Here is a 16,102-nt window from a genome sequence, read left to right on the forward strand (position 1 = left end):
ATTTCAAAAGCTTTCATAATCCATGAAATTCACCTGACTGGTTATGAATTACTTAGGTAATGTTTGACATAATAGGTATTTTCCTCAGAAGCTGACTTCTGCAATAGTGATGAGTATCTCAGAATTAGTATTGTCAAACTGGAGATGTAGATTTAAATAAAAAACAGAAGTTAATAAGTAAACAGTATAAATTCTCAAGCAGTTTTAAATTTTGTCAACTGTATTTATGTCATGACACTAAGAAACGGAACCATCCTTGAAAGACAAATAGTTAAAGTTAATGGTGACATTTTTTTATATGGAAAATAGTTTAATTCACCATATTCTGAGTTATTGAGCTCTTTTGGAAAAAGTCTTCTTCCTTGTAGAAGGAAGTTTACCGATGTCAGAAAAATCCCTCTGTTCTTTCGATTTTCTTTCAAAAGAATCCGATTGCAGTACGGACGTAAGTGAAGTTTTTTTTTGGAAAATGACTGTTTTTCTGAAAAAACTCTCTAGTGTAGACATAGCCTTAAAAAGCATCAAGCTATGTACACTTCAAAAATATGGCTGAGTAAACAATACATGCCAGATATTATTCTGATAGAATAGAATAGAATAGAATAGAATAGAATAGAATAGAATAGAATACTCAATTATTCTCTGTGTCTCTGTACAAATGTACAGTAGTTCCTCATTTAACATTATAGATATGTTTCAGAAAATGATCGTGTTAAGTGAAAACGTGTTATGTGGGGTTTATTTTCCCACTGAAAATAATGGAAAAGGTGGGGGTTGCATTTCAAGCGGTGGCGTCTGTTGGGACCAGGACATAAAGGTTGGGGGAGAAAGGGGACTGGGTTACAGCAGGGAGGGGAGGTGTTTAGCTCTGGGGAAGGGAAGGGGAGGAGAGGGAAGGGGGATTGGGTTGGGAGTATGCCCCTGTGACGGGTCTGCCGGGACCCGCACTGCATCCAGTGAGGGGGAGTTGCTAGGGAATGGAGTGGCAAGCAGCGAACCCTCTGCCACTTTGCAGGGAGGTGGGGGAAGCCCAGTGCAGCCGCTGGTAACAGGTTGGCTGGGGAAACCCAGCCGCCGGCCTGCAAGCGGGGGCGGAGGAGAGGGGGCAAGGCGTCTGGCAAGGGGGAGTCAGCGGGGAACGGTGCAGCGAGTGGCAAACCCTCCACCGCTTTGCAGGGAGGCGGGGGAAGCCCTGCGCAACCATCGGCGATGGGACAGCTGGGGAAATTGTGTTATTCCGGGGACAGTCTTGTAATTCAATAAACATTCCCTAAAAAAAAATTGTGCTATCGTGAAAACATGTTAAGCGGGCACGTGTTAAATGAGGAGTTACTGTATAGGGTCAAATTCTTCTTATTTTGAGCCCATAAGTAAACCCTATGACCTCAATGCAAGTCTTTCCATTTACTTCTATGGGCTTTGGATTGGGTCCTTTATTAATATGGGAAGACTTGCTGACATTAATGGGACTGCTTGCACAAATAAAGTGAACAGGATCTACTCAGTACTGTGCTGGCTAAAATGGAACTCAAGCAGATTGCACAGATCATTAGAGTCAAGCCTTTCAGTGTCAGTTATAGAGGAAAAAAAGTAAAAATTTGTGGAGCATTGAAATTATGAGTCTGACCTTTTTTTTTCTATAAAAGTGAAAGCTAGAAGAGAAGCCTGAACAGCTAATCATTATGGACTCAAAATGAATTGAAAATGGAACACAGTGAGACCACCAGTTAGCTACATTACACAGAAGTAGGCAAACAGCAGGCAAATGACATTACTAACGACATTTTAAAAAAGGAATTAGTTAATACTTTTCAGGTGAAATTGTCAATGTTCTATAGCTATTCTTTCTAACAATGGTAGTAATTGTTTTCCTCTCACGGGGCTTAAGGAGAACACCCATAAAATAATGGTAAAAGTAGAGTGAGTTCACACATAAACGTGGGATTTTCAAAGGGCTCTCAGATTAAAGCCCCTCTTCTTTCCTTTACGTCAATGTGAGTTTCACAATTGACTTCAAAAAGAGACAGTTAGGCAATGCCAATTGCTTTAAAAAATTCAACCCATAAATTCAAAAAGGGTACCTGGGGTAGTCAAGGGAGTCTGAAGGCCATCAAATCCCACTGTAAGTCAATGGGATTTGGGCACATAACTCTCATTTTGTGTCTTTGAAATATTTCCTATGTGCTGCAGAAAATTGTGTGCCTTAAATCTCTTTTCACTATTTTAATGCATGTTCCCTGTACAAACATGGAATATGAAAGTTTATGACAAATATATTTGACATATATTCTTGTTCATATGTTTCAACAGTCAAACTAAGTAAATTGTTGCAACGATTTACTACAGGATTTGGGATGTGTGCACAGCATATTGAATACTGAGTTAATACCAATAGTCCAATAGTGCCAATAGTCCAGTATCCAATAGTCCGGCACTCCTGATAGTCCGGCATCAAAATGGCAAGAGCCTAGTGAGTGAGCTTCGGCAAAAAATGAGTCACAAGGTAACAGCAGCAGCTGAACTGAGCAAAAAGGGTAAAAAAGGCTTAAAAAAACTAAAACATTACAGTATACTGTATACAGTATGTACAATAAAAAGGGTTAAGAACACTTTATATACAGTATATAATGTATACAGTATATATATAACCATCTTATAGTACCTCCTGATAGTCCGGCATATCTGATAATCCGGCACCACCTAGGTCCCATAGGTTCCGGATTATTGGAAGTCTACTGTATAAATGGCTAGCTATTGTATTAACTGGTGCCATTTGTTTAGCTAATAAGATTTCTTCTGGTGGATATATATGTATAAATACCTATTTTATTAGCATGTCATAAATGTCTGTCCTATTTTTCATTAAAAATTATTTATTTAAGTATTTAATGAGATTAACAATTATGTAATACATAAAATCCACTGCAAAATCTGTAATTCACAATTATTAAACATCAACATGTTTAAAATCAATATTTAGCTTGGTCCAAAGTCTAAATTAAATATTTAAATTATGGAACCTGATTCTCAGGTGCAGAGTGGCTGATCTGTGCTGCTCTAGTAGTGAACTCTGGCTGTTGAGCTGCTGTCTCTGACTCCAAAAGGGTCACTTCACAACCAGAGTGAGAATTTGGTATTATAGAGGCTCCTGGGACATCACTACATTATTCTCATCCCTGGCTATGGTTTCAGAACTCTGGGACCATTAACCAGTTTAGGTTACAGCAGCTCTTAATCTACTGTGCTTTCAGTGACTGGAATTCAGTGTGATCTCTCAATTTTTTTGGTATGCTAGATTTTTGATAACTCTATCTTTCATTGTTTTACAGAGTTCATAAAACATGGGAGTTTGGGGGAATTCGTAGAAGTCAAATCCTGCTCATTGTTGTTCGTAGGAATTCCATTTCAATACCACTTCCAGTGTATAAGCAATCTGTACATTTTGGCAGTGGCTATTCCATATGTGGCATTGAGGAGTGTCTTCTGCATAACATAAGCCGCATAATTTCACCAAGTAGATCTCCAAGTAGTTGTCTTGTCACAAACCAGTTCTACAAGCCAGATCAACAGGGAAGCATTGGAATTAGCATTCATCTGCAAATTCAATTCACATGGTAATGGACTCAATCGTGATGAAAGTTGGTTGGGACACTACCAATTTAACAACCATTGAAGGTGAAACAGCTCTCTGTGTTGTATCCCTCCTGACATGAGAGTCTATCTATTGACTTTGATTTTTATCTGCTTCGGTTTAACTATCCAATCTTCAGATACTAACAGTTGCTCTGTCTCTCAACGCCCTTCCTTTTTCTTCCCTCCCCCTCCCCTTCCCCTCTCCTATTTATTTTGGGTGTACACATCCCAAACTCATAACTCTGGTCATCTGAAGAAGTGGGCTGTGCCCACGAAAGATCATGATACCATCTACATGTTTTGTTAGTCTATAAAGTGCTACCAGACCATTTGTTATAATTTCACCCAGTCATTCCTACATCAAACCCATATTTTTCTGGTAAAGCTAGATCATATCTTTAAGTCTGGCATCCAATCTTAATTTAAATACTTCAAGTGACTAAGATTCATACTCCCCGTTAGTAACTTGTGCCAGTGGTTAATTACCCTCACAGTTAACAAATACACCTAATATCTAATGTGAGTTTGTTTAGTTTTGGCCTCACTAAAGAGTTCTCTATTAATAAGTCTGAAGAAGAGCTCTGTGTCAGCTGGAAAGCTTGTCTCTCTCCAACAGAAGTTGGCCTAAAAGAAAGATATTACCTGACCCATCTTGTCTGTCTACTGCTAGCAACTGATTCGCTATCCAGGCTTCCAAAATATGGCCAATTTGGAGCTGGATACTTATCTAAACTGACCCATATGGGAACCTATGATAGTTGCTCTGTATTTGGCTTTAAGGCAAAGTTCAAACAAAAATGACAGACTCGATTTTCTTCAAAGGAAGCAGACACAGTTTTAAGCTACAAGGTCTAATTTTTTTTTAAATACCAATATCAGACACTTAAACACAGAATTTCAGCATGAAAATGTAGAATACCAAACAAAAGTAAGGTTTCCCCTCCCACTAATTTGTATTTCTTAAAAGAAAACAAATATAATGTCTCAGATTTTATAAGTTTTGTTTTACATGCAATCAAGTTGTTTATGGATCTTGGTATAAAAATGTCCATATAAGGCTAACCCACATCCCCGAAGTGTCACATATAGTTCCTTTTAATATATTTATTGCTACTAGTAACAGTATACCACATTAACCTGAGGTTTTCATAGAACACCAACTGCCATCTGCTATAATGTATTATTTGCTAACATAACTGCATCAAAATATAATAACACATCTAGTTGGAAGTGGCAAGGCATTTCCTGTTCATGTTAATCCACGTTAGGGATATTTCCTTAAATGTGTAGTAAGCATCACAGGCAAACATATTTGGACAAAATAAGAATAGACCTGATTTTTTTCTTAGAACTTGAGTAGAACCCTTGTGAGATTTTAAAAAAAATCAGTAGAATTTTAGTCTCATTTTCACACACATCCAAGCCTCTTGGTTTTGGCTGGGAAAACAAATGCCCTAATAAAGTAAAAGTCTTGTTCTTGTGGTGTTTCTGGCATAACTGAAACCAGGAAATACTGGAAATCTCAAAAGAGCCTGTTCACACAAGATGTTCAGTATTATTTCTAAAAAAATTAGTTAATCATCTTACTTAAAGCAAAGGTAAGAACATTTGGAATTTTATCCATCATTACTAATAACAAAATCCATATAATCTGTGACTCTCATTGGTAAGATATTGAAATTATTAAAAGCTGGTTTCCAAGGGTATGTCTACACTGCAAAGTTAATTCAAACTAACAGACGTTAGTTCGAATTACCTTTAATAGCCGCTACACTAGCGCTCCGCTAGTTCGAATTTAAATCGAACTAGCGGAGCGCTTAGTTCGAACTAGGAAAACCTCATTTTACAAGGATTAAGCCTAGTTTGAACTAGCTAGTTCGAATTAAGGGGTGTGTAGCCCCTTAATTCGAACTAGTGGGAGGCTAGCCCTAGCCAGGTTTCCCTGCTGGCCACTCTGGCCAACACCAGGGAAACTCGTCTGACCCCCTCCCCGCCCCGGACCCCATAAAGGGGCACGGGCTGGCTATGGTGCCCGTGCCAGGTGCAAGCCTGCCAGCACCCAGCCAGCAGACCCTGCACCTGGCACGGATCGAGCCACCCACCCGATGCCCCCCAGCCCTCCCACTCTTCCCGGGAGCTTGCCTGGGACCGCAAGAGGCGGGCACCCGTCTGGGCTAGTGCAGACATCGTGGACCTCGTCCATGATCTCCGCACTAGGCACAGGAAAGTGGCTGGCTAGGGCAGGAGAGCTGCCAGCCTGGCCACCCAGGAGCAGGTGTGCAAGAGAATCAAGGGGGTCCACTGAGACCCCCAACCCTGAGCCCTGAGCTTACAATGGCCGTGTTGGGTCAGACCAAAGGTCCATCTAACCCAGTAGCCTGTCTGCCGACAGCAGCCAACCCTAGGGACCCTGGAGGGGATGGACCGAAGACAGTGACCAAGCCATTTGTCTCGTGCCATCCCTCTCCAGCCTTCCACAAACCTTGGGCAGGGACACCACTCCTACCCCCTGGCTAATACCACTCCATGGACCCAACCTCCATGACTTGATCTCACTTCCCTTTAAACTCTGTTCTAGTTGTAGCCTTCACAGCCTCCTGCAGCAAGAAGTTCCACAGGTTGACTATTTGCTTTGTGAAGAACAACTTTCTGTTACTAGTTTGAAGCCTCCTACTCATTCCTTTCCTTTGGTGTCCTCTAGTCCTTCTTTATGGGAACTAATGAAGAACTTTTCTGTATGCACCCTCTCCACCCAACTCCTGCTTTTAGAGACCTCTATCCTGTCCCCCCTCCGTCTCTTCTTTTCTAAGCTGAAAAGTCCCAGTCTCTTTAGCCTCTCTTCATATGGGACCTGTTCCCAACCCCTGATCATTTTAGTTGCCCTCCTCTCTCCAACCCTCTCTCTTCCCCTCTCCCACCTCCTTTTCCCAGTCTCCCCCAGTTTTGTTCAATAAAGACAGATTCCATTTTGGAAGACACGTTATCTTTATTTTGTACATCAAGAAGAGGGGCTAGGGAAGGGTAAGTGGAAGGAGGTGAGGGAGGAATGGGGCACGAGCCCCCGATGGGGAGGACTGGGCTGGCTCTGCGAGCTTCTGGGGGTGGAAGCTCTCCTACAGCCCCCCAATTGCACCTTCTCCCCAGATGGCAGCCTGCGGCAAGTGCAGCCGGGCTGATGGTCGAGTGGTGTGATGTGCCCAGTGTGGGTAGTCCGGGCAATCCAAGCCAGGACTGCTTTGCAAGCGGGGCACCCCTGAGAACTGTCTGTCCGGGGTGGGGGTCGGGACCCTTTAAGCACAGCCCTCGGCTAGCCTGAGACAGCATCTACGCGCTCTAAGTCCTCCTGTGATGCCCTGCCGGCACTGCTTCCGGCCATCCTTAAGCCCGGTTCAGGGTCCACTTAATGTGGACATGCTAGTTCGAATTAGCAAAACGCTAATTCGAACTAGTTTTTTAGTCTGGATCCGTTAGTTCGAATTAGCTTAGTTCGAATTAAAGTTGTAGTGTAGACATACCCCAGGAGGTTAAAAATTAAGTTACTATTTATACTATAAACAATTCATATATTATATTTTAAGACATTTTATTTCTATCCATTGAATAACTGCGAATCTACATATTAATAAAATAACTTAGTCTTATTTTTAGCATTAATGAATAATTAGAGACAAATACATTTTGTAAGTCAGAAAAAAAGGGGCTTAATTTCCCGGTCTATGTAAAGCCAACTGATGTGGGTTGTTAGCAGGTGGGTTTGAACCTGGTATCTTAGGGGCTAAAGCCATGAGCCTCTACAGAATAAACTAAAAGCCCCCTGGAGCTCAGCTATAGAGCAGACTTTCTTCTCTCTTCTCAGGCTATGTGTAGACTATATCTTCCACAAAAAACTTCTTGTGCTAGAGTGTGTTCACACTACAAAAGTGCATCGCAAAAGCGATGCACTTTTGCACAAGAGAGCATTCAGACTGCAGGGACGCTCTCTTGGAAAAAAAAGGTCTGATTACTATTCACAAAATAGCAACCAAAGCACTTGTGCTTTTGTCGATTGGCTCTTTGTGCACAAAACCCCCGTTTCCTGTCCACACACACCCTTTTGCTCAAGAACTCTTGTGCTAAAAGGAGTTATTCCTTGTAGAAAGAGGAATACCTATACCGCAAAAATCCCTCTGTTGTTTTGATTTACTGTAAATTTACTTGCACATAATGTGCTTCAGGTGTGGACACTTCGGAGGTTTTGGGGCAAAAACAGGGCATCTATGCTTTTTCCTCTTCCCTCTTCTTGTGCAAAAAACTGCTCTTGCCTGTCCACACACACCTTTCTGTGAAAGAACTCTTTTGCAAAAAGGAGTTATTCCTCGTAGAATGAGGAATACCTAACTGGAAAAACCCCTCTGTTCTTTCATTTTACTTGCACAAAACCACACCTGAGGTATGGACGCTCCACAAGCTTTTGCGCAAAAATAGTAATTTTTGCGCAAAAACTCTGTAGTATAGACCTAGCCTCAGTGGTCTCAATTCCTCTGGGTTACACCTACAAGAAAACATTAGAAAGGAAACCAATGAGAGGATAACATCCTTCACAGAATTGTTATCTGAATTTCCACATTGTAGAGAATGAGGGAGAAGGGGTTTTACACCCTGTGGAATGAATCATGAGAACTGATAGACTTCAAAAGAGAGTGGAAATTCACTTGGGGTGTGTCTAGACTACATGCCTCCGTTGACGGAGGCATGTAGATTAGCCAGATCGGCAGAGGGAAATGAAGCCGCGATTAAAATAATCGCGGCTTCATTTAAATTTAAATGGCTGCCCCGCTCTGCCGATCAGCTGTTTGTCGGCAGATCGGGGCAGTCTGGATGCGACGTGCCGACAAAGAAGCCTTTCTTGATCGGCACAGGTATGCCTCGTGAAACCAGGTTTACCTGTGCCGAACAAGAAAGGCTTCTTTGTCGGCGCGTCGCGTCCAGACTGCCCCGATCTGCCGACAAACAGCTGATCGGCAGAGCGGGGCAGCCATTTAAATTTAAATGAAGCCGTGATTATTTTAATCGCGGCTTCATTTCCCTCTGCCGATCTGGCTAATCTACATGCCTCCGTCGACGGAGGCATGTAGTTTAGACGTACCCTTAGAGTCTACAGTCAATAACACAGTTTATGATTCTACACTGGCTCTTGAACCCCTAGATCCCTTACTCAACATCTCCTTTCTTAGGCAAGGTAGTTCTAAAGGAATTGTAATACAATGGGCTTGCCTCCGTCACAGTTATCCCCACCACTGAGGAGGTACCATGGGGAAAGTACAACAGCCCCAAACTGTAAATCTCTGCATTATCTGTTCTTCATCATCACCCTCAGAAAATCAAGCTGTGGAGCCCAAATTAATCAAGAAGCCAAAGGACATAGAGAGAAGCAGTTTTTGAATTGTTTATACATGGGTAAGCATGGGTAACAAACAAGCAAAATTGGAATAAAATTCAATCTAGTTGCTATTAGTGAGATGTGATGGGATGACCCACATGATTGGAATGTTAAAATCAATGGCTACCAAAGTTCAAGTATGTGGAAAGGGAATGGAATTCTACATAAAAAATGGCATTACTGGTTTCTGAGTCACCACTAATCCAGAAGAATATGGTCTTGAATACTTATGGGCCAATGTCATAACAGATAAAGCACAAAATCACCAAATCACACTAGGGAAGAGGATGGATGTCTTCTTGTCATCTACCTATAATGAGCAGGAAATAAAACGGTGTGACCATAGGGTCTTCAGTTTGAGTGACACATGCTGAAAGTTCATGCTGGTAGTATGAAAACATCCCTGGAATTTTTAAACATTATAGTTCACAATTTCTGAACTAAACAAATGTCTCAGCTAGAATTTGTCCTAACAGATAGAGAGGAACTGATCACAGAATTAAAAATTAATGGTATCTTAGGTACAAATGATTATGACAATCATATTTATGAAGAGCAAGGAGAATAATGTTGAGACAATCAATATATATATACTTGATGTTTTAATAAAGACAATTTCACAAAGCTGAAAACAATTTTAAGCCAGTCAGTTAAGAGGATGAATTTAATCAGAAAAATATGAATAGTAATTGGGAATTGTTTAAGAACGTCTTGCTAAAAAATGTCCTGAGACTTAATTAAGGAAGAAGGCCATGCGGATTAAAAAAAAAAAAAAAAAAAAAGCCAACGCTTGATATATAAGGAAAATTAAAACAGTTGTAAAAATAAATCAATACAAATAAATCAGAAGTTAGGAAATGTAGAAAATTGATACGGGAAACCCAGGGACATAAGAAGAAATCTATGGCTGTTAAGGACAATAATAAGGAGGTTGTTACTTAAATATATTAAGAACAAAAGGATCCTGACAATAGTATTGGTACATTACTACATGGAAGTGGTGGCAGTCTCAGTAATAATGCAGAAAAGGCAAAAATATTTGATAAATATTTGTTTCATTTTTGGGGGGAAATATAGATAATTATATAATATTATATGAGCACTTTCCATTTCACCAATAGCTTTGGAGATTATTAAAAAGATGATACTATGTAGGAAAATAAGAACACCCATATTGGGTCAGACCAAAGATTAATCTATCCCATTATTCTGTCTTCACTGCTGTGGCCAATGCCAGGTTCCCCAAAGGGAATGGACAATCAAGTGATCAGTTCCCTGTCATCCATTTCTGACTTCTGGCTAATAGTGCTATGGACACCATCTTTGCCCATCTTGGCTAATAGCCATTGATAGGCCTATTCCCACTTAATTCATTTAGTTCTTTTTTGAACGTTGTAAAAGTCCTACCTTTCACAACATCCTCTGGCAAGGAGTTCCACAGTTTGACTGTACATAGTGTGAAGTACTCCCTTTTGTGTGTTTTAAACCTGCTGCCTACTAATTTCATTTGGTGACCCCTAGTTCTTGTTTTATGCGGAGTAAATAACACTTCCTTATTTATTTTCTCCATCAGTTATGATTTTATAGACCTGTATAATATCCCCTCTTAATCATCTCTTTTCCAAAATGAAAAGTCCCAGTCTTATTAATCTCTCCTCATACAGAAGCTGTTCTGTACTCCAGTCATTTTTGCTGCCCACTTCTGTACCTTTTCCAATTCCAATATTCTTTTTTGAGATGGGTTGACCACTTCTGCATGCAGTACTCAAGATGTGGACATATAATAAATTTATGTAGAGGCAATATGATATTTTTGCCTTATTATAGATAATTATCTATCCCTTTCTCCATGATTGCCAACATTTTGTTTGCTTTTTTGTTTGCTGCTGCACATTGAGTGAATGTTTTCAGAGGACTATCCGCAATGACTCCAAGATCTTTCTCTTGAATGGTAACAGCTAATTTAGACCCCATCGTTTGGTATGTGTAGTTGAGATTATGTTTTCTAATGTGAGTTACTTTGCATTTATCAGTATTGAATTTCATCTGCCATTTTTTGCGGAGTCACCCACTTTTGGGAGATCCCTTTGTAGCTCTTTACAATTGGCTTTGGACTTAACTGTCTTGAATACTTTTGTATCATCTGCAAATTTTGCCATCTCAGTTTACCCCTCTTTCCACACCATTTATGAATATATTCAATAGGATAGGTTCCAGCACAGTGCCCTGGGGAACACCACTATTTACTTCTCTCCATTCTGAAAAAATGACCATTTATTGCTACTCTTCCTTGCCTGTTTTTTAATCAGTTACCAATCCATGAGAGGTTCTTTCCTCTTATCCCATGATGCCAGCTTACTTTGTTAAAAGTGAGGGATCTTGTCAAAGGCTTTCTGAAAACCTAAGTACATTATATCCACTGGATCCCCTTTGCTCACATACTTATTGATCTCCTCATGCTTGCTGACCTCACCTGTTTGTTGACCCACTCATTTTTAAACCAACAGGTCCAGGTGACTTACATCCAAAATTTTATAAAAAGCTGGCTGAGAAGCAAAGTGGAACATTAATGTTGATTTTCAATAAGCCTTGGAGCACTGGGGTTCCGGACCAGTGGAAGAAAGGTGATGTTGTGCCTTTTTTTCAAAAAAGATAAATGGGAGGACCTGGCTAATTATAGGTCTTTCAGCCTGAAATTATTCCCAGGCAAGATAATGAAGTGGCTGATATGGGACTTGATTAATAAAGAAATAAAGGAGAGAAATGTCATTTATGAAAATCAACATGAGTTTGTAGAAAATAAATTACAGGACTATGTAGCACTTTAAAGACTAACAAGATGGTTTATTAGATTATGAGCTTTCGTGGGCCAGACCCACTTCCTCAGATCAAATAGTGGGTCTGGCCCATGAAAGCTCATCATCTAATAAACCATCTTGTTAGTCTTTAAAGTGCTACATAGTCCTGTATTTTGTTTCAGCTACACCAGACTAACACGGCTACATTTCTATCACTATTCTTTGTAGAAAATAGATACTGTCAAACTAATTTGGCATTTTTTAATAAGAAAAAGTAACCTTGAGTAGACATCGAGTAGGTCAGGCAGTGTCCTTTTCCTCTTAGAGTCTCAACTCCAGCAACCCAAAAGTCCCCTTCACGTTCCCCTTGATGTGCCCCCTTCTCTTCACCCAGCTACAGTTGCTGCCCTTAATCAGGGCAGAGACAGAGTTCAGAGGTGCACCCACAGGCTGAGTCTAGACTACACAGTTCTTGCAGAAAAATAATTTGCGTATCTTTTTCCGCTTCTTTTGGAAGAGGCTTTTCCGATATTTGGCCCATCCACATTGTTCCTTTTTAGGAACATCCCTTCTTCTTCATGAAATGAGGTTTACAGGGATGCCGAAAAAAATGTCAGAAGAGAAGACGCTTTCCTTGGATGCGGCAGAGTTTTTCCAGGATCCCAGAAAAATTCTGCAGTCTAGGCGTGCCCACAGTGTTCACCCCCTACCCAGAATGGGAGAGTAAAGAAATGTCTTACTCACTCAACTGGCCACTTGCCATCTACTTGCTCACTGTTTTTCACCACCCTCTTGCTGCCTGCTCATTGCATGTCTCCACTGCTGCCCCATTGGCTGGCTGTCAGCATCCATTGTCATCCAGGTCAAACCAGTCTAGCCATTACTCGTGGGGAGGGTGTGTAGCCTTCTGACCAGAGTACCTGCCACCACCCTTCTTACTCCACAGAGCTCTAAGTCTAGGTCTAGACTGCAATGTTAAATCGGAAAAAGAAACACAATTTACGGTACACATGTTTTGTATCTTTTTTCCAATTTACTTTTGAAAGAGGCTTTTTTGAAATTTGGCACATCTACATAGCGCCAAATGTCAAAAGAAAGTGCTCTTTTGACACATCCCTTATTCCTCATAGAGCGAGGTTTACAGGGACAGTGAAAGATTCTTTTGAAAAAGCAGACAGGTTCCTTGGACATGGTGTTGCTTTTCCGGGATACCTCCGGTATCCTGAAATAGCAATGCAGTCTAGACGTAGCTTTACAGTACAGCCACTCTCTGAGTTACGAACAAGTTACGGACCAACACTTGGTCCGTAACTCGAACTGTTTGTAATTCGGACCCCATTGAGTTACACGTGACTGTTCGTAAGCGCGGGTCGCGTTCGTCACTTGGGGACCGCCTTTACGACCGCTTCATGGGAGCTTTAGTCGTAAGTGCGAACGGTCGTAACTCGACCATTCGCAACCCGGGGAGAGGCTGTAAAGGCCCTGCTTGTCAAGGTCCTTTTTGTTAAACACGATCCCTTTCTTTTGGAACAGATTTAAGGACAGTCCTGCTGTTCTGTATTTCCTAATAATTACACATTGGTAACCATAATTCAATAACCTTGTATTTAGTGCTAACATAATTTGGGACCCTACACTAGCTAAATTGATAACAACGAGCAAAGCACGGTTCCATCTGTCAAATATCTAGCCAATTTAAGCAACACTGGAATAAACTGTATTTACATAAAGACACCCAGCATCTCTTTCCCCCTCCAGCTACCATCCCAGTTAATTCAGATTCTACTTATAGTAATACGGCTAATTGTAAATGCATACATCTGAGAATAAAGACTGCAGGCCATACTTACAGGATGGGGGACTAAACTGGGCAGCAATGACTCTGAAAAAATATATTGGTAGTTGTGATGGATAATCATGGGAGCATGAGCTCCCAGTGTGATGCCATGGCCAAAACTGCTAATGTGATCATAGCATGCAAAAACAGGGAAATCTTGGAGAAGAAAGGTTATTTGCATATGAATTTGGCACTGATGTGGTCACTGCTGGAATATTTTGTCTAGTGCTGGTGCCCACAGTTCAAGAATGATGTTGATAAATTAGAGATGGTGCAGAGAAGAGACATGAGACTACAATGCAAAAGTTCAGAGTAGATAATCACGATTGTCCATTTTGGCCTTACAATCTATGAATAACCCCCCACCTAGCTGTACTCAGCTGCAAAGTTCTCACCCATAATGATCCCACAGAGCTTCATCATCTGTACTTTAATGTTAGCAGTATACTAGTGCACTCAAAAAATCTGTATTTGACCACAGGAAACTCCATATTTCTGCAGCTACCAATTTTTTCTTTTTTTCCCTCCTGGTTTTTTTGAAGACAAAACAAAAGAAAGTTCAATGCAAACAAAATTCTTTAACATCTTTCATACGATATTTAGGTTGTACATATATAATAAAATATAATAAAAATATTAAGGAATGAGGTCTGAAGTTCTTGTAGTGACATTAGTTTATCTATATTATATACATGTAGTAGTTGCAGTTGCTGGTAGGTTAACAATGTGTACATAGAGGAGAGTTAATAGTGCTTTACGAACCTTAACTCTTGCTTTCACTTATTTTTTATTTGAAAAATTGCATTTGGCCTGATAGCATTTACACCCACTTTGCAAATGTGTAAATGACTATATACAATGAAGGGCAGAGGGAAATCAGGCTCACAGTTTCTTAGGGTACGTCTAAACTACATGCCTCCGTCGACGGAGGCATGTAGATTAGCCAGATCGGCAGAGGGAAATGAAGCCGCGATTAAAATAATCGCGGCTTCATTTAAATTTAAATGGCTGCTCCGCTCTGCCGATCAGCTGTTTGTCGGCAGATCGGGGCAGTCTGGACGCGACGCGCCGACAAAGAAGCCTTTCTTGATCGGCACAGGTAAACCTGGTTTCACGAGGCATACCTGTGCTGATCAAGAAAGGCTTCTTTGTCGGCACGTCGCATCCAGACTGCCCCGATCTGCCGACAAACAGCTGATCGGCAGAGCGGGGCAGCCATTTAAATTTAAATGAAGCCGCGATTATTTTAATCGCGGCTTCATTTCCCTCTGCTGATCTGGCTAATCTACATGCCTCCGTCGACGGAGGCATGTAGTTTAGACGTACCCTTATTGCCCTGGAATATTTTATGTTTGTTACCTTCTGGTATATTTACTTACCATCTTAGCTCTCCTATCACCTCACATCTCTCTGAAGGTCTTTATAGACCTCATATCCAGTTGCTGTCCTGCCACTGGTGTATCTAGAGCTGGTGGGATGGATAATGTAATAATAATTCACTGTTCTCCATTCTCTTTGTGACTTTAAACTCACATAGTTAACTTATACAGCAGACAGCTCCCTGTTGCTGCCACACAGACAACTGTGTTTAAAATGTCTTATCTTTAGACATAGAGCTAATTTGCTGTCTTAATGTAGAGCATATTAACAGCAGTTCTGCCCTATTTAGCATAGTCATGAAGATCATACCTCAAAATATTAAATAAGAATACCTTTTGAAATTAAACTCTATCTAGGTATAACTTTTAAAAGAAGCAGTTTTTTTTCCAATGGAGAGTGTAATTCTGTTTCTTAAATTGCCCTTCTTTTAAATGTTGTCGATAAAGAAACCTTGAAGCTACTACATCAGGGGTAGGGACCCTAAGGCCTGGGGGCCGGATGCTTCTCCCGGCTTGCCTGTATCTGGCCCCTGAGACTCAGGGCTCCCCGCCAGTATTGGGGACCCCGCTTTGGTGCTCCCCCTACAGAGCTGAAGCATACAGAATCTACTAGCCTGGGCCCACCCAGGCTCTGGTCCGGGAGGAAAATGGGAGGAGTGTCTTTCTCACTTCTCACTCAGGGGCCATGTCAGTGAGGATTAGGTTTTTTGGGTATTTTTGCTTGTCACTTGTGTGTGGCCTCCGACTGATTTTTCTGTGGGTCAGCAGACCCTGACCCAAAAAATTTTCCCCACCCACTGTACTACATATTCTGTGCTCTTCTAAATTACAACACTTAGCCATGAACACCAATCAGTAAGATTGAGATATAAACTTTATCCCTTAAGTTTACCACATCTGGGAATACGATGGTCTTTTGTATACATCATCTCAGAGGGCTGTTGCTTTCGTTTCATAATCAGAGGGAAAGTTATTTGAAATAATATCCGGTTGCAAGCAAATTCTGGGAGGAACCCCGTAAATGAAGCAATTTTAT

Source organism: Pelodiscus sinensis, chromosome 1 (genome assembly GCF_049634645.1).
Source record: "Pelodiscus sinensis isolate JC-2024 chromosome 1, ASM4963464v1, whole genome shotgun sequence".
In the NCBI taxonomy this organism is placed as follows: domain Eukaryota; kingdom Metazoa; phylum Chordata; order Testudines; family Trionychidae; genus Pelodiscus; species Pelodiscus sinensis.